This window comes from Canis lupus, chromosome 24 (assembly GCF_011100685.1).
Source record: "Canis lupus familiaris isolate Mischka breed German Shepherd chromosome 24, alternate assembly UU_Cfam_GSD_1.0, whole genome shotgun sequence".
NCBI lineage: Eukaryota > Metazoa > Chordata > Mammalia > Carnivora > Canidae > Canis > Canis lupus.
This window is the reverse complement of record NC_049245.1, coordinates 12,500,199-12,518,789: the sequence shown is the minus strand read 5'-3', so window position 1 is coordinate 12,518,789 and position 18,591 is coordinate 12,500,199. Positions and strand designations below refer to the sequence as shown.

Genomic DNA, 18,591 nt, shown 5'->3' with positions numbered 1-18,591 from the left:
AGACACAGGCAGAGGGAGAAGCAGGCTCCATGCAGGGAGCCCGACGTGGGACTTGATCCCAGGACTTCAGGATCGCACCCTGGGCCAAAGGCAGGTTCTAAACCGCTGAGCCACCCAGGGATTCCCTAGAATGTTTACCTCTTAAATGAACACTTATTTAGCACTTACTATATGCCAGGCACTGTTCTAATAATTTTCATAAATATTGCCTCATTTAGTCTTCATAAAAATCCTATGAGGTGACAAATATTATTATCCCCATTTTACTGATAAGGAAACTGAGGTACGGTAAGGTGAAGGGGTTTGGCTAAGGTACACAGCCAGTGAGTGGCAAAGCCAGGATTTGAACTGAGGCAATCTCACTCTCAAATCCATGTTGGTAACCACTACATTGCACCAGATGCTCCAGGTAAGTAGTGTGGAGTGTTGCCATACTATTTAAAAGGGAAGTTGGCCCAGTCACAGAAAATATCTGTGAAATCTTCAGTCAGGATATACCAGGCAAGTGTGGGGTGGGGAAAGGATGTGTTTGGAAAGTTTAAGGAATATTCTGGTTTCCCTCTCCCCAAAACCATCTGACATTACATATCCTTTTCCTGAGAAGTCTCCTCTCTTACCTCACTTGCTTTCTTATTTCTTTAATGTGCACTTGGGAAAATTCAGCATGTCTTTGATTTTAGGGAGATCAGAATGCAGAATGCAGCAGACACCTCTTTCAATAACTGGAACTGATAGTCAGCATAAAAGAATTTGGACCATCCAAACACATCCTTATGCTTTGTTTTCTACACTTAAGAAAACACTTCATTTTTATGTCAGGAGTTTGGTAGTGCAAAGGAAATTCCTGATTGTGAGAACTTCGATTAGCTATCAGAATATGTTTCGGGAAAATGAGTATTCATTTGAATCTGTGAGTCTAAAAAATACTGTTTCCCTGGATTTCAAAGTGTTGCATTTAGGTCCTCACCCTGGGTACATCCCCAGATCCATGTTCTTGCACTTGAACTCAACTACAAACTTGGTGACAGGAATGCTATCTTATCCATCTTTTACACATACATACACTAAAAAGTCCACACATTAATGTTTTGATCTTTTCTTTTCTTTTTTCTTTTTTTTTTTTCTTTTTTTTTTTTTTTGAGAGTGAAAGAGTGTCCACCTTTCACAGGGGTCGGGGAGCAGAGGGGCAGAGTGAGAGAGAGAGAGAGAGAATCTCAAGCAGACTCTCTGCTGAGCATGGAGCCCAATGAGGGGCTTGATCAAGATCATGACCCTGAGATCATGACCTGAGCCAAAGCATCAAGAGTCAGATGCTTAACCAAGTGAACCACCCTGTGCCCCCTCAATACATGTTTTTAAATGGATTTATAATTAAGTAGAGAAGTTGTTGTGACTTACTTATTTTTTCTGTTTTTGAAACTGTATATTTGAAACCTCAGGAGCACATGTAAATCACAAGCTATGTCCCATCTTGTCCCCATATAAAATCAACTTTCTGCTCCCAAAATTGTCAAGGAATAAAAGTATGTTCATTCACACCATGATTGAAATTTTAAATGTACCTCTACTGACATCTGAGACTTCAAAGTAGCATGTTCTTCATCCCAGGCAAACAGTGTTCTCAAGCATTGGTGTTATTTAGTAGAGCTCATTGGAATTCATTTTATGTTTGTTTATGTTGATTCCATTTCTGTCTGAAGCCTGCTGGGAAAACTCAGAATTCTGGTGGTTTTGCTGGGGACATATTGATTCTGAACTGATTCTGAGCCATTATATTTCAAAGATCAGTCTCATATTGAATTTTTCTGGTTTGGAGCAAAAGAAAGAATGGTGGGTGTGCATGTTCTGTGCACATCTGTATGGGTATGTGGGGTGGGAGTAGAAGATGGTAGGAAAGAGATAAAAGGGGCTGACCTATTTATTGAGAGGGAGAGCAAAATTGCACTTGCAAGATTCTTCTTATCAATAAAGACTGAAAGACTCTGAGCCCAGGAAATGTTGATGTTTGGCTAAAACATCTTAGAGAAGAAGGAATAGAGGTGAGCTACCTTGACAGTGATTGGTTTTTTTAGGGGGTACTCCTGTCATCATCCACACACAGACTCCAAGTGAAAACTTCTTGCTTGTGGGGATAAGTCACTTTCCAGACAAGTCTACTAAACTTCCTACCAAATTGCCACCTTTTACACTCTAAAGAATTTCGTGGTCCCTTTGAAATTCAGAAAGAATAGATGTGGTAAGAGTGGTCTTTTAAATGGAAAGATAGAGATACAAGAGAGAAATAAATCAATACTCATCACTAGTACTTATTCTCAAGAAGTGCTCACCAGTCCCCAAGGAGCAACATCCCTGTTAGGGCTTATATGATAAATCAGACACAGTATTTATCGAACATCTGCCGTGTCCCCACACTGTGCTGGCATCTGGTCATGATCTGGTTAATGGTGGACACTCTGGTCTCAGACAAAGGGGGAAGCTATTTAGCCTTTCCGTCCTGTTTCTTTATTTGCAAAATAGTGGTGATGATAATAGGGTTGTTGTAAGGATTAGCACTCACGAAGAGGTCAGACACTGCCTGGCACACAGTGAGTCAACTGTGTGTCAACTATGGTGCTTCTAGGTACTCCAGATGGATTAATTCATCTAATTAAAATCTGGTTGACCCCAAAGCTAGAAAAGAATAGGCAGTATTTCAACAGCTAAGGCAAAGAATTTCTACTCCTTAAAGCTACAGAGAACATCCTAATTCTGCCCAGATTACTGAACCTGATGACTCATTAATTGATGGCCATCAGCAGATCAGTAAATGTGTGCCACCAACAATCACTTGGGCAGATTGGTGGTGACATCTGGGTCCAGCCCTGCATTGATTTTTTTTTTTTTTTCGCCTCCTGCAATGAAATGGGATGACAACATTTTATTTTACCAACTGCATTCTTCCTGTCCTGGCCCACAACTTTTCAGACCAAGATAGACATTAACCTGAAAATAAATTTCAGCTTCAATAGAGAAAAAGGCTAAGAATAGAATTACCGGTTGTTCCTGATATGCCATATGAAAAATTTATATTAAGTCAGTCTTCTTTTTTTCCTCTTGGCCTATTTTCTTTTATTAAAGGATGTGAAGACAGTACCTTCCATTATTGTCGTGTCTTCCAAGCATGCTTTATTTCTGCTCTACTTACTGCCTGCTACTTACTCATACTGATAGTCCAACTATCTGTAAAACTCCTAACATAAAAAAAGTGAAAAGAAGTTTGACTACTGGGTATGGAAGGCAGAACAGGATGATGACACTATAGCAAACTGTTGAGGTATATCCAGCATATTGGTTAGCTTTCACTGGGTAACAAATAACCACAAAATGTAGTAGCTTCAAAAAGCATCATTTATTTAGCTCATGATTCTACCAAGTCAGCAAATTGGGCTGATTTCAGTTGTGCAGTTTTCTTAGTCTTGGTTGAGCTCATTCTGTGGTCAGTGAGTGGGTCTGCTGGGAACTGCTTGGTCTAGGGTAGCTTATCAGATGATGGTCTATCTCATAGGCTAGTCTGGTTTGTTCACCTAATGGTTACAAGGAGGGATGGGAGCACACCTCAGTCTAATCTATTTTGAGCCCATGCCTATGGTTAATAAGGCCTAAGAAGATGTTCCTCCTGATTGACTGCATAGGAATGATCAAACTCACACCTGTGTGTTCAGAAGCCAATAAAAGGTATGCTTGGCTATATGGATAATGGCATTGGTGTAGGGAAGACTCATGATAACCCATGGGATATTCCTTAGCCAAACCCATCACCTCATCTACTTCAGCTGTTAATATTTGCCCTCCTTCAACAGAAATCATTTTTATAGTGTTTCTCCTGGTTATGAATGCAATTTATGATAATTGTAGAAAAAGTGTGTAAAGAGAAGTATAAAAAAAGAAAAAAATGTTCAACCATGATCCCATGGTTCAGAGGCAACAGTTTTAAAGAGTTATTATATGCCCTATGTTTCCGGCTTTCTGCTATTTTACATGTATTAATTCATTTAATTTTTACAATAGCAATAATTTCTGTGATGAGGAAAATAAGGCTCAGAGAGATTAACATCTTGCCTGAGATCACACAGCAAGTAAGCATTTGAAGCACTGTAGCCTCACTCCTTAAGCCATCCTTCACCATTAGAATCTACTCTCAGTCATCATATTCACTGTTGCTCAAACTTCAGTGTGCATCAGAATCCCTTAGAGGGCTAGTTAAAACAGCTTGCTGACCCCCACCCCCAGATGTTATGACTCAGGTGGTTTGGAGTGGGGCCTGAGATTCTGCATTTCTAACAGACTCTCTGGTAATGCTGATGCTGCTGGTCTATGAGCCACACAGAGTAGTTCTGTTCACAGCAGCATTTAGGTATGTACTCTTAATTCTGCTTCACAGCTGGCAGGACAGAAGCTCAGAGAGGTTTAGTAAATAGCCTATGGACACACAGATGGTCAACTCTGTTATTTCCTCTGTCCGGTTTAATCTCATGGAAAACAATGAATGAGCAATTTTCACTTCATTTGATGGCCCATGCTTTTCTTCTGTTGAGGCCATAGCACTCAAGGAGATGATTCAGAACTTAGATGCAGACTCTGTGACAGCCAGACATTACTATGAGATGCAGACATTACAGTCATTTCTTCTTTACGCATTCATTTCTTTGGTGAGGAGCTCCAGCTGGGAAGCGCTGGAGTGGGTAATGCTATCAGCTCTGCCCCCAGCAGCCTTTACATACTGATATTTAACTGACTCTCCTGATCAAAAAAGATCTGAAAGGGAAAAAAAAATGCACAAGGTTGTTGCCTTGTGAAGCTATAGAAAGGAACCTGCCCCAAAGGCTTCTGTGCTATTTTTAAATAGCAAAGAACCCGGTAATATTTTTCTTACAAGGGGGAAAAAAACCCTCCTTGTGATCACCAAGCCTTCATGATGTTCCAGGTAGATAGAGTATAGCTTTTGTAGCCATGCAAGATGAGCTCATAGCTTTCTGGGTAGCCATCCTCACTACTCAAACTGTCATCCAAGGACCACCAGAATCACTATGTGACTTGATAATAATACAAAATCATAAGCCTCACTCCAAACCTACTGGATTAGAGAATCTCTGAGATTGGAGCTCAAGAATCTGTGTTTTAAGAAGCTCTCCTGGTGACTTTTATGCAGCTAAACTTTTACAAGCTCTGGTCTGTGGAAAACTCTGCAGAACTAATTATTTTGCTTCCTAAGGAAGCAAACCTTCTGGAAGTTTTGACAGCTGACCTTCTGGAAACTTAGTTCTGTACGTCACAAACTAGTGACCATCAGGATCACATGGAAAGATTGTTAAAACAAATTTTGGGGAAGTACCCTCAGACTCTAATTCAGCAGATCTAGAACGGGGTTCATGAATTTGTATTTCTAGCAAGTTCCCTGGGGACGCTGATGGATGCTGCTAGTCCTGGACCATATGCCAACTAGCACTCCTCAACCAACATTCTTCTTAAAGAAAAAAAAACAAAACCTGACTTTAACTTTCAAGACCTTTTTAAGATCTCTGATTCTATACTTATATTTAAAAATGCTATTTTCTCAATTAGGGAACTCATTTTTTTTTTTCAGAAAACTGTTTATTTCTAAAATTTATTTTTCAACCAAAGTCCACAAACTGTTTTGAAATAGTACTGGTTCTGATGTCCAGGCCATTTCTAAAGGACCTGGTCAAGTCTAAATAAGGGGAAGAGGGTAAGGTATATCTTCATGGCTTCATGTATGGGAAGCTTTAATAAACTTCCATCTGCTTAGACCCAGAGCCATTGATAAATATTGCATGAAGCTACATTTTCTGGGTGCATTAATCAGGCCCTACAAAAATAACATCCAAATGGCCAAGAGTGGTCTGTAAATTCTCTGGAAAAGAAACCTTAATGTGTTTCTCTAACACTTGGATGTCCTCTAAGCCCTCAGTACTTCACCACCCAAGATACTGAGGCCAGTGAATGAATGTGTGTGGGTGGGTGTGTATAATTTCTTAAGTTGCTTATTGGATGGACTCTCTCATAAATATTAGCATGTTCAAAATAGTTGACAACATATTGCCTTAAATGGTCAAAGAGAGACTGGTACCAGAAAGCTGCAAGAAATAATTAAGCAACAAAAATGTGAGTCCATACTCAAGCTTGAGACACAGCATTATGTGAAACAAACAAACAAAAAAAATGTTATAAAGAAGTGTGAGCTATGGTTTTTGTCCTCAAAAATACTTACTCAATGATTTCTGTGTGCTAGCCACTGGCACTAAAAGGATATCCTTTGAGAACCTGTCCTAGGGTAATGGGAGATGTGGATAACATGAAGAGACTACTGTAGCACAAGGTAAACAATACCAGGACAGGACACCTGACACACAGGAATCCAGAGGAACCTTGGCCCAGGCCACCAGCCTCCTCCGGGAGATGGCATTTGTGCTGAATTTTGAAAGCTGGAGGGAAGCTGACCAGTTAAAGAAGGCAGGGGAAGGTTGAGGGGTCATGTTATGGCAAACAAAATGACAGGGATTTAGAGGATTTCAGTCAAAGTTAAATAGTTAAGCATTTTCATCAGGTTTGCTCCTGAGGGACCAAATGATTAATAAGCATGAGATCTGATTCCTTAGAAAATGTGAACAAACCTGCTGCTACCTCCAAAAAGCAACACATAAATCTGTTTGAAGGGAGCCGTGTTTGCACTTGTGATTAAAGCAGAGTAACCTTTTCTGGTGGCTTTTGTCTTAATAACATTTTGTTATTCATGAAATCTTCTATTTTCTTCACATCCCCCTGAGAGTCTAGTTACATCAACTGCAGGGCCAGAAAAGCCTGTCTGTCTATGATACCTGCCTCCTAGAAAGCAAATTTATGGAAATTTTAGATATTTGTGTAGCTACAGAAAAAGAAGTCTCAAATCTGGTAGAATGGAAAGAACAGGAACTCAGAGAGATTCAAGGCATGAATTCTGTGTACACTGTATTTGCCAGGTCACTCCAACAGTATATACCAAATAAGAATCAGTGAGATCACAAACTTGCTTTTTAACATGGCAGCCATGATCTTCTAGAACGATCTGGAAGATCTAACTATCCATCTAACCATACCATCGTTAGATGGATAAGACAATGTGTACTCTGATTGCTGTCTGGAAGGGCCTGTGGACATAAGAATACATCAACTTGGGATCCCTGGGTGGCGCAGCGGTTTGGCGCCTGCCTTTGGCCCAGGGCGCGATCCTGGAGACCCAGGATCGAATCCCACGTCGGGCTCCCGGTGCATGGAGCTTGCTTCTCCCTCTGCCTGTGTGTCTGCCTCTCGATCTCTCTCTCTCTCTGATTATCATAAATAAAAAAAAATTTAAAAAAAAAGAATACATCAACTCATTTTGAGATGTACACATGCAAACTCAAAATACAATTGGCAAAATACAATTTCGAGTTAAAATATGACTCTCCTACCAACATACAGTGAATATAGATCAAAGGTTCATTCACATCATTAGTGCACCAAGAAGCTGTAAAGTTCACAGAGCATTTGAGAAACAAAGATTCATATAGACAGTCAGGAAGGGTGTGTTAAAATGAATTTCTCAGCTAAGTATGACACTGATTAATGTTCTATAGGGCAATACAACTGTAACACTTGGGATTATGTTTTCTCCCAAAGGGAAATCATTTGCATCTCTACTGGATAAAAGTCGTTTGCCCAGTCTTCTATAAGTAACATCTAACTTGGTTGTCTGGTCTCCAATTGAGAGTAAATAGTAAAAACTTTTGGAGTGATTTATTATCTTGATCATAGTGATGGTTTCATGATAATGTACATATAACAAAATGTATCATACTGCAGGCTTTCCATATGTGCCTTTATTGTGCATCAATTATATCCCAATAAAGCAGTTATTGAGAGAGAAGAAAAATAGTAAGCAAAACAAAGGCACATTCCCTTAGAAAATTAAGTGATCCTTGGGTGAGTCTATTAAACAGTGTTTCAATATGATATGAAAGGATGCTATTGTCCTTTTGCTTTATTTCCAAGTTTTGGATAATTTTTTCTTGACACTAATTAAAGCAATTGATTCTATAACAAAAGAAATTTAGGTTTTGTTACTTGCTAATTATATAACCTCAGGCAAAATATTTAAACCTGCATAAGGCTCTGATTTTTCCATCTGAAAAAATGGAGACAATAAAACATGCCTATGCATAGGCATATAACTTAGAATTAAACAAAGTGACACATGTGGAGTACTTAGCAAAGCACCTGGTATATATTATATTAAGGACTTAGTAAATGTTAACTATTCCTAGCTATTGTTTCCAAGGAAGAAAGTAACTGAATGGAGAGTCTGAATGAGACAATGTGGAGGATAGAATGACCATAGACCAAGAATGAGGCTCTACGGATACTAAGAACTGCATGACCTTGGCCAAGTCCCTTCCCTTTCCCTTATCTCTCATCTCTCACCAATTACACTGTAAGAAGAGTAAACGAGGGTCAAAGTGGGGTATAACTTTTGAAGTGGAATTCATTCACAGGCCTTGAACTGAATCCTGATGGAATTGTGGCGTTTTCACATCCAGAATCTAGTCATAAACACTTAGGGCTGTATGTTCACCATACTGTAACTCAGTGGTCGATGGCAAAACTCTGGATTCAGGCTCTCTGGCTTCAAATCCCAACTCTGCCATTCACTAGCTATGGTACTCTAGGCCTTAACCCCTCTGTGCTTTTATTTCCTATCTGTAAAGTAGAGACACTAAAGGCACCCATTTCGCAGAGTTGCTGGGACTTTTACACTGAGTTATCACATCCAAGGATCTAAACAGGGCTTGGCAGACACTAAGCACTCAGTGATCATTCCCTATTATTAGGGCCTTTGGATGAGTGGCTGAGTAGCCACGGGTCCTGGATAGTAAACAAGACTGAGGAGGGTTGTTGAACTTCTCAGAGTGGTAAGGATTAAAAATGTAATTTTTATATGCAGGGCAATTCTCTTTTGGGCTGTTATCAGTAACAACTCCATAGGTGTATACACAGTTTAATGACACAAAAACATTCTGTGATCTACATATCACCCACACCCTGGGAATGGAAAAAAGGTGTTGACACCCACAAAGGAGCTGGCCAGGCGGGTTTCAGGGTGACCTGGCCAGGCATTCCACCCTGCTGACTGGCAAGGTTCCCTAAGCAGGATATGCCCTCATGTTCCCACAGAGCCCACAGATGGCTTACCACCTGCTTTTGGCAAGATAGCTTCTCTCTAATTCTGGGGTACTGTTCAGCCTGGAGCTGTAAAATCTATCCCCAGAGGGTTCCTATAGTGGACACAGTAGCTCCCCATAAGACTCTCTTGGATCTTTCTTACCTCCTCACTGCATAGCTTCTGCAGGTTTTGCTGCTAAAGGCAACCTATGACTTTCCCCATGCAAAGAATTGTCTGTATATAACCCCATAAAGGATTGCCTCATCCTTAGAGTTCCAGAAATGTCTGGGAGTTTTTGTCTCCCTTGCCCCATTCAGTGATTTTCACCAATAACTGATTGGTGTAGGGCTCCAAGCACCCAGCACCTTGGCCTTGATGTGTGTTTTATACATCAGAGCTCCTCACAGAATGATCTCGTCTTGCTTGGCTTCTATCCCTTTCTCCATTTACTTCCTCCACTTCCTCCTCGGTCTCCCAGGGTAGCAGAGGGATGCTTCCCTAGGAAACTTCTTGGACACAGATTCTTGGCACACGGTTGGCTCCTGGAAGAAGCCAGCCCAGGACCATGTCTTCCCCTTACTCTCACTGCCAGTAGAGAAGTGTATTTGCAAGAACTTTCTTGGAAGTTTCTACCAAGCTAGGGCTTGCTTTGAGCAGTTGGCCCCATCCTTTGCTGCTTGCTCTGTAAGTACTTTGAGGGCAAAGGGGAAGCAGGACAGGAAGGCTTGGGGTTTGTAATGGTTGGAGAAAGCAGCCATTTGGAATCCTCCAAAGAAAAACTCATGTTCCCAAGGCAAGGTGTAGGCTAGTCAGGCCTGCCTTACTGGAACTTCTCCTGAAAAAGATGAGCCAGCACTGTGCCTCAGGAAAGTTCCCTCCGCTTCCTCCTTCAGCTCAGCTGCAACAGGGTGTCTGAGGCTTTTGTTTTTGTTTTGTTTCTTCATTTGAAGTAAAAAGGTTCCTGAGGCACACCAGAACCTTGCAGCACAGCCATCTGCTAGCCGAAGTTACTTGAAGTGACATCAAGGGATCTCTTCCCTAGAAGATATTACAACAGCCCATAGCCAGGCCTTCAGTAAGAGAAATACCTAAAGGTTTGCCTACTCGAGTTTGTCAGATTATGAAGCCCAAGTGGGCCCTTGTATGAGGGTAATGACCATAACCACCATCCTGCCAGATTTCTGAAAGCCAAGATGGTCTGACATGGACTCTGGGGCTGGAAAGCACTTCAAAGTTTGATCACTTATAGGGCCAGCAAGTGATGCCCACTTCCCTTGCCACAGGTGACACACTTAATTCTGATCCACCGGCTGGCAGTGTATCCTTCCAATGAGCAAACAACTTCTTGATCAAGACAGAGACTGGTGGGGGGTGGGGGGTGAGGGTGAATGGGTCAGTGTAAGTTCTTTCCAGGTTCTAGAACAACAGCATATACACCCTTTCCTTGGCCATCAGAGAGTTGTGAGTGGAAATTTACTGAAGTCAGCTTTTCCTCTTTGTGACATGCAATGACTAGTGGTCTGTATGATGCCTGGCAGTAGAAAAGGTACCATAAAGCTTTCTTGAAGATAACAAAGCTAAAAAAGTGCAATAGCTAATGAAGTACACTCATTAAAAAACTTAGTAAACAAGTTTACCTTTCCTATGGATCTAACAAAGGAATCTTGTGGGTGAGGGAGGAGATTTGTGTCCTAAATTCATTGAAAATGTTTCTGCTTTCTTGAGCATAATCCTGGCTTCCTTTTCCTTTGTGTAATCTGACTTTGAGGACTTTGGGCTTCATTTAATGATTTTCAATGGAGTTCCTAAGCATAGGACAATGAGACTATGGTGATTATAGAAATAATATTTAAAAATAAATAAATACAAATAAAAATGCCTAAAAATGGATCCCATTAAATTCAGAATTGGTAATACGTCAATCTGGAACATTACATAGAAAAACCTTTCTTCAGAGATAATGCAAAGGTATAACCAATATTACAGAGGGAGAATATTTAAAGTAGAACAGATGGATTTAGGCAGGTCTGTTATTGGCAAAGCGACAAGCTGCTTGCAGACAGATTAAAGCCATCTCAAAGAGGATGAGCTTTCAAGTTGTTTTTCAACACCTATGAGTTCTACAAGGGAGTAAGAGTTAAAACCACAACTAGATCATTCTAAGAAATAGTAATGGTTAAAACTGAGACAAGAATATACTCAAAATAGATTGTTACTAGTGTCAATCTTTTTCATGTGCATCTGTGAGTCTATCCACTATTGCAAAGTACAGTTAACTAATCTGCATATTTTTAAAATATTTTATTTATTTATTCATGAGAGAGGCAGAAACATAGGCAGAGGGAGACATCAGGCTCCAGGGAGCCTGATGCAGGACTTGATCCCAGGACCCTGGGATCACAACCTGAGCCAAAGGTAGACACTCAACCACTGAGTCACTCAGGTGCCCCCAATCTACATATTTTTTTAAATTTTAATTCCAGGGATCCCTGGGTGGCTCAGAGGTTTAGTGCCTGCCTTCAGCCCCAGGCATGATCCTAGAGTCCTGAGATGGAGTCCCGCATCAGGCTCCCTACATGGAGCCTGCTTCTCCCTCTGCTTGTGTCTCTGCCTCTCTCTCTCTCTCTCTCTCTCTCTCTCTGCGTCTCTCAAAAATAAATAAATAAAATCTTTTTAAAAAATAAATAAATTTAAACTCCAGTACAGTTAACATACAGTGTTAGTTTCAGGTGCACAATATAGTGATTCAACAATTCTGTATTACTCAGTGCTCATCAAGATAAGTGTACTCTTGATTTCCATCGCTTATTTCCCCCATCCCCCCCCCCCCTCACTTCCCCTTTGGCAGCCATCAGTTTGTTCTCTAGAGTTAAGAGAACTAGCCTTCATACTTTATGTTACATAAACTAATGGAGAAAGAATGAATTATTTCACAAATGACATTGAGAAAGGAACTATTCAGAGAAAATATCAAATTGGGACTTTAACTCTCTATATACACACTAAAATAAATTTTAGCTGGATTAAATTAAACTTAAATTTAAAATGTCCATTGAGAAATGCTTTAATTATTCTTGAAATATGCAAATATTTTCTAAATAATTGAGGACATTATCAGTTTTAAAGTATACATTAATAAGCCTTTGTAGAAATCATTTTGGTAATATGTCTCAGATGTCCTTAAGCATTTTTTTTTTGACCTGTAAATCCACTCCCAGCAGCCCATTGTAAGGAAATAATCCAAGATGTAGATAAAGTTTTTATATAAATAAGTTTGTGGCAATCTAATTTATAGCAAAAATAGAAAAGAGAGAGACAGAAAAGTATAAATAGCATTAAATGTCCAGGAATAAGAGATAGTCAAATAAATCGTAATACATTTATATGATGAAACACAATGCAGTCTTTTAAAATGGCAATTGAAAAAATAAATAATAATAATAAAATGGCATTTGAGCAATGTTTAATGATTAATGAAAATTTTAAAATAAATTTATATATACACATGCACACAGATACTGATTCTAAGTAGTACAGTGGTTCTCTGTCTTGGTGTATATTAGAATCACCTGAAGAGCTTTAAATATACTGCTGCCTATGACCCATTCTCAGAGATTGTTATTGAATTGGTCTGGGGTTTTGGCTGGGCATCTTGGGTTTTTTAAGTTCCTCAAGAGATTTTAATGTCCTCCACCCTCCCTTCCCCCCACACCAGATTTGAGAACCATCAGCATATGATGTTTAAGATTCTTCACTAAGTGCACTGGGAGAAATCATAAATAATCACTCAGCCTTTCAAAGCAGAAAGTTCATCTGGTGGCCGCTACCAGTATAATGGTATAACACCCAAGGAAAAACTCATACGTTTTTATTATTAAGAAAAATTATCCTAAACTAGAAAATACGGCAAAGGATGGATGCATGTCTAAGGGACACACTCACAGATTATGTAATTCTCTTCATTTAACTTACCATTAACTTTTGATCAGGCTCCATATTCTGTGAAGTTACATGTTCCTTAACTTGAAGATTTTTGTGTACTAAAAATTTAAATGATTCTGGCTAGTAAAAAAAAAAGTTAGTTTTATTGCCCTAGAAGATGTTAACTAGCTATATATGTAATTACAGCAATCTCATTCTAGCATTATTATATATCAATTATTCTTGAATCAAATTTATCATCATGCTAGTTCCCTCATTAATGAGTTAAGTAAGTCTTTGACACATATTCACTATATTTTTATGAGAATTATGTTTTTAACTTGTTGAAATTGTATCTTGAAACTAGCAATGATCAAACACACATTCAGTGATAGAAGTGAACATGGGACACTCACTGAGTAGAGATTTATCTAGCATGAAAATCTTTATCATTTGACCACAGAAAGATTCCTTCCCTCTGATAGTTTCAGTTCATGCAAAAAAAAAAAAAAAAAAAATTTCCTTAGGCCTTTTGCCCACAAGGTCTAGTCCATGGTGCTTCTTAAATCTACTCCATATTAATGATAGTGAGTGCCAAATAGAGTTAACTGAGGAAGCCAAATTTATATACTGGGGTAGTTAGAGTTGTATTAGCTACTTACCTTAAGCAACTGGAGATTTGGATGAATCTAACTTTATAAATCAGTCTTCTATTCCCATTGACTTATACAGTCACTTCAGAGACACTGTATCATCAATTGGATCTCTTCTGACATCAGCTGGGACTCCTGACACTTTGGTTGAACTTTTTTATTTTTTGGTTCCATTCTTTCTGTCAAGTACTTAACAGTCTGTAACATGCTAGAATGCAAGCCAGGAGCTTTGCTATTTTAAAGAAATCCTGCAGTGAATTCATTTTTAGAGCAAATATTTTACATGAGTCTCTTAGCTTAACCACTTGGTAGGTTGGTGCATGATGAATTTTTTTCAGAGTGGGATTGTGTTTGTAGGTCCTGGTTGCTTCAAGGAGAGACATAGCAGAACTATTATCTAAAGCAAAAAATAATAATTACATTATCTCCATTCAAGGCAAATGATAAAGTCTAGGGCAAATGTCTATATTCGTTGATATGATACTGTCAGATTAATTGTAAATAATCATTAGGTTGGCATTTTTTGATCCTCTCACCCCCATGAAGCCACTTTGCAAGTGAGTCAGCTCCTCCCTGGAACTTGTCCACCTAGGGAATGTCTTCCATGTTTACAACCACAGTGGATCCTTTAATCCCGAAAAGGGGATGTTGTTCCTTCCTTCATGGCAAACCTTTCCCAAAAGGGTCAAGAGGTTAGAATTAGGTCCATCTAAGTTCTGAGCTCCATGACTGCCTATGGAAGAAGTGGATACTGAGAGATGAGTTAAAAGATTTTGCTCTGGCTAATCAGCAAATCCCAATTTCCCTGGCTACAAAGAACCCACTCTTATGTGGGGAATCCATGCTTGTATCATCAATATCTTAACTATACCTTAACTAGAAGACACAATCCTAGTTGGACAACCTGTTCCACCAACACAATGCCCCAACTTTCTTTTGGGCACTCCAGTAAGAACCTTGTATAAAAGGCTTATCCAGGGAAGATGCAAAGATATTCTAGTAACAAAATTCAGGTGACCTTGTTGTCAGATCAGGTAAGAGCACTGGTTCTTAAAGTGTGTTCCCTGTACCATACACAGTGGTATCACCTGAGAATTTCTTAGAAGTACAAATTATCAGACATCAGCAGTCTCCGTTTTAACAAGCTCTCCAGATGAGAACCAGTAAGCAGAGTATTGCTTAATCATAACAAAATAAAGGACCAATTTTACACTTTAAGCAATAGCATCGATCCAGATCAAGTAGACACAGACACACACAGACACACACACGCACACACACACACACACCTTATTTATGTATTTATGTTATGGGGGATGTTAGTGTCTGTATGGTATTTCTAGCCAATTCGCATATTTTGAGAACTCATTTCACCAATGATAAGTCATTCCTAATGCCCATTTTGTTACTTACCAAACCTCCCAGTAGACCACAGTAAAAAGGATTGAAGCTCTTGTAGTAGCTGTCTTCAGGAATGTGGGTTTCTGATTAAGAATCTTTGAAATGCTCACTCCCCACCCAGAACTTATATTCCCAATTCTGGTGCATATAGTGTTTACCAACCACCTCTGGTGTAAAGTTTACAACCTGCACATATCCATGCCAAAGAATTTTAAGTTAATAACAAATAACTTAATGGCTTGTATAGAACAAGACCCTTCCTTGTGGTAACTGTTGAATCTTGAGTCATGCTCTGCCTTCTTTCTCCTACTAAATACCCTCATGCCTTCGTTCATCTTTAGTACGGTGTGATTTCCAAGATCTTTACCTCCCTGTTGTCCTCTTAGCTTCAAGTTTAACCACAAATTAAAGAGTATGGACATTTGATGGTAATCACTCATTTGTTCTGTGGGCTCCCAGATTCTAAGAAAAATAGTTGTGTGTCTATTTCAGTGTATATTAGGAAAACATAACTAACACAAAACTTCTGGTTGGATAGATGTTATTACTTAGAATGAGGTTAAGTTTGAAACATGAGTCCATTAAAACCAAATGTTAAAAGGATTAAGTTATGTTTTAATTGTGTGCATTTATGTTTAATTGTGAAGAAAACACAGGAAGTCTAGGGTTTTGGACAAATTATTCACATGGATAACAGGTCTAGGATGTGGAGGACTCTTCATCATGAATACCTTTCCTAGGAAAATAGATCATGATAATCAACATCATTCACCTTTATGTCTGCAGAAAGAAAATGCCAAAATCCAATTAGTTTAGCAACACAAATAATACTGTTTCTTTGATAAGCCCCATGTAGCTCATATGCCTCCTTTTAATTCAGGAGAGAAAACATTCTATACCAAAATCAGTACCTTCCAGAAGACATCTAAGCTAGAGGAAACTACAGTTTGGGTTTTGTTAGTAGAGAGATGCTATGATGGCAGATAAAAAGAGCAATTGCCTCAACTTAACAGTAGGAAAAGAGCACAGGCCACGTTGGCCTAAGTCATGGTATATTTAGACATTCTGAAAACCTTCAATAAGCCCAGACAAGATGAGTCCCTTCCTTCCAAGTTTTCTAATGTGTGTGATGTTGGTAGTACCTTAAGATGAACCCTAGATTGGGAGTTAAAGATTTGAGTTCCAGATGATGATGTGGCTGCCAACAAACTACTCCACCTCTCTGAGCTTTCCTTCCTCCCATGAGGATGATGCTCCAATAACCCTCAAATTCTAGCCACTCTATGATGATTTGGTTGTGGAGTCTTCAAACCCAAGTAACTTCAGCTGGGACTTAGCATATTCTTTGGCATGGCTAGGAATGCAAGCAGTTTCTGTTCTCCCCCTGCCCATGCCCCTTTCCAGATGCAGTGATTTATTCATTCTTTTCAGTCCCTCGTTTACAGTGCTCCATACTTCATATAATATAACTCCCAAGCCAATGGAAGTTGTTTCAGGCTGGGTTCCTCAGAAGCAGACTCTTAGACAAGGATGTGTATGCAATGATTTATTAAGGAAGTGCTGCCAGGAGAAACAAGAAAGGAGAGGAGGAAGCAGGACAGCTAGACAGAGAGGAAGCCAGGCAGTGGGGCAATTGCAAGAGAGGTCTTAGATGTGGCAGGACCCCCAGAGAACCTTTGGATGGTCCAATATACCTCATGATATGCCTTGCCTAAAGATAAAAACAGCTGGACTTCTGTTCTGCTGTGCCAGTGGGTTAACAGCTATGGGTCTGCCCTGGTGAGACCTGGGCACTTACAGCCTTCAATGGATCAGGTGAAGCAGCCTTATGGGGTCTTACAAAAATGGTTCCAGGGAAGTGTCAGGAGTGAAATATGACAAAACTAGGGGACACCTACATGGAACAAGTGAGAGAGATCCCAGGGGGCTGAAGAGAGCACCAATATCCATTACCGAAGGCAAGACTATCAGTGAACAGGAATATATAGCAGCTAACAACTGTTGATTTGGTCCTGTGGGCACAGAAATAGTTTGTTTTGATTAGAATGATGGTCTTTTTGCGTGGTCTTGGATTTTATCAGTTCATGTACTCCTGAGTGAAACCATTTTATTTAGGTTATAAAGAGACTTGTTTCTCATGTGCCCAAGTGTAGTCCTGCATAGATATCACTGTTTCCAGGAACCAGCCAGGTTCCTTAGAATACAAACATTTTCATCAGTTCCCTCCTAGACAAAATGAAAGAAGAGACCTGGAAGCAAAAGGTTTCTCCCTAGAGCTCCTAGAGCCAACCCAATAGAGGTGGCCGTTGCACTCCAGCTGCATGCTGAATGTGGCTGCACTAGCGTAGCACTCTGTAAACATTGGTTAAATGGCTGAACCAATTACTGTGGTTTGCTTTGACTAGGATCAGGGTAAATGAGATGAAGTCCCATTCTGCCCTTCCCTCTCTTCCCATCAGTGAGTCCTCTGTGCTTGGCTCCCAAGTAAACAATCAGGAACTGTGGCATAATACAAACCTCAGTGCTGAATACCCATTTGGCTGTATTTGCAAAACAAAGGAAACATTGGCACTTTTGAAAAAGAGAGATTTAGGCATAATCAGTGTTGGTTGTGGCTAGCAGCCTTGTTGCAATTAAGAGATGCCAAAGCTGGCTGCATGGGAGCTGGCTGCTTTAGGGTCCCAGACCAGGACCCTAAAAAACAAAAAGCCAAGCTGAAGCTGCCTATCAGCCACGGTGTCATGCCCAGAGTAGCCCAGGGAAGGGGCTCATCAGGGAAGTCAGACTTTTTTCAAAAGAAACCCGATCAGGACTGTATTTGTTTATATATCTAGATGTAGAGACACAGAATCCCATGTAGAAATTGGGTGGGACACAATGATTTGAAAAATAAGGAAGCCAAGCTTGAAAGGCATGGGGCTATAATGGTGGCCAGTGGCTTCCCTCAGAGATACTGGGGAAATGGTGACATATCTCTGAGCTGGTTGAAATATCTGTTCACTTGAGATGGTTCTTAAGGCAAATTTTCCTGTAAGGAATGCATTCATGGTGTTTAATCTAGCCCATTCTATGCCATCAGATATTGAGAAGAACATGGTGGGGAGAAAGGGAGGCTGCCTTTTTAAATATTTTTATATATATATTTTATAATATATTTTATATATTTTTTATATTTGCATTTCTAGATGGTTTTATCATCTAGATAAATTATTATCTAGAATTATCTAGGATTATCAGAGTTTCCCATTGGATACTTGCAAAGCCCTTCAGCACTACACAAAGCTATACATAAATGAATCCTCCCATTCTAGGGGCATAAGGAGGACCTATAGTTGTTGCAGGAAATGCAAATTCTAGCACCACCTTCATCCTTCCATAGGT

At 39.7% G+C, this 18,591-nt stretch overlaps 1 protein-coding gene and 1 long non-coding RNA gene across 4 annotated transcripts in view; one reads left to right on the top strand and one right to left on the bottom strand.

Moving 5' to 3' along the window:
* Window positions 1-18,591, top strand: part of SNAP25 (synaptosome associated protein 25) — a 78,522-nt gene that overhangs the window by 23,720 nt on the left and 36,211 nt on the right. The window lies entirely within an intron of this gene.
* Window positions 13,208-18,591, bottom strand: part of LOC111092233 — a 29,119-nt gene continuing 23,735 nt past the window's right edge. The window contains exons 3-4 of the long non-coding RNA XR_005377600.1: window positions 13,819-14,206; window positions 13,208-13,297 (exon numbers count right to left, since the gene is read on the bottom strand). This is a non-coding gene — a long non-coding RNA (uncharacterized LOC111092233). The remainder of the gene's footprint in view (window positions 13,298-13,818; window positions 14,207-18,591) is intronic.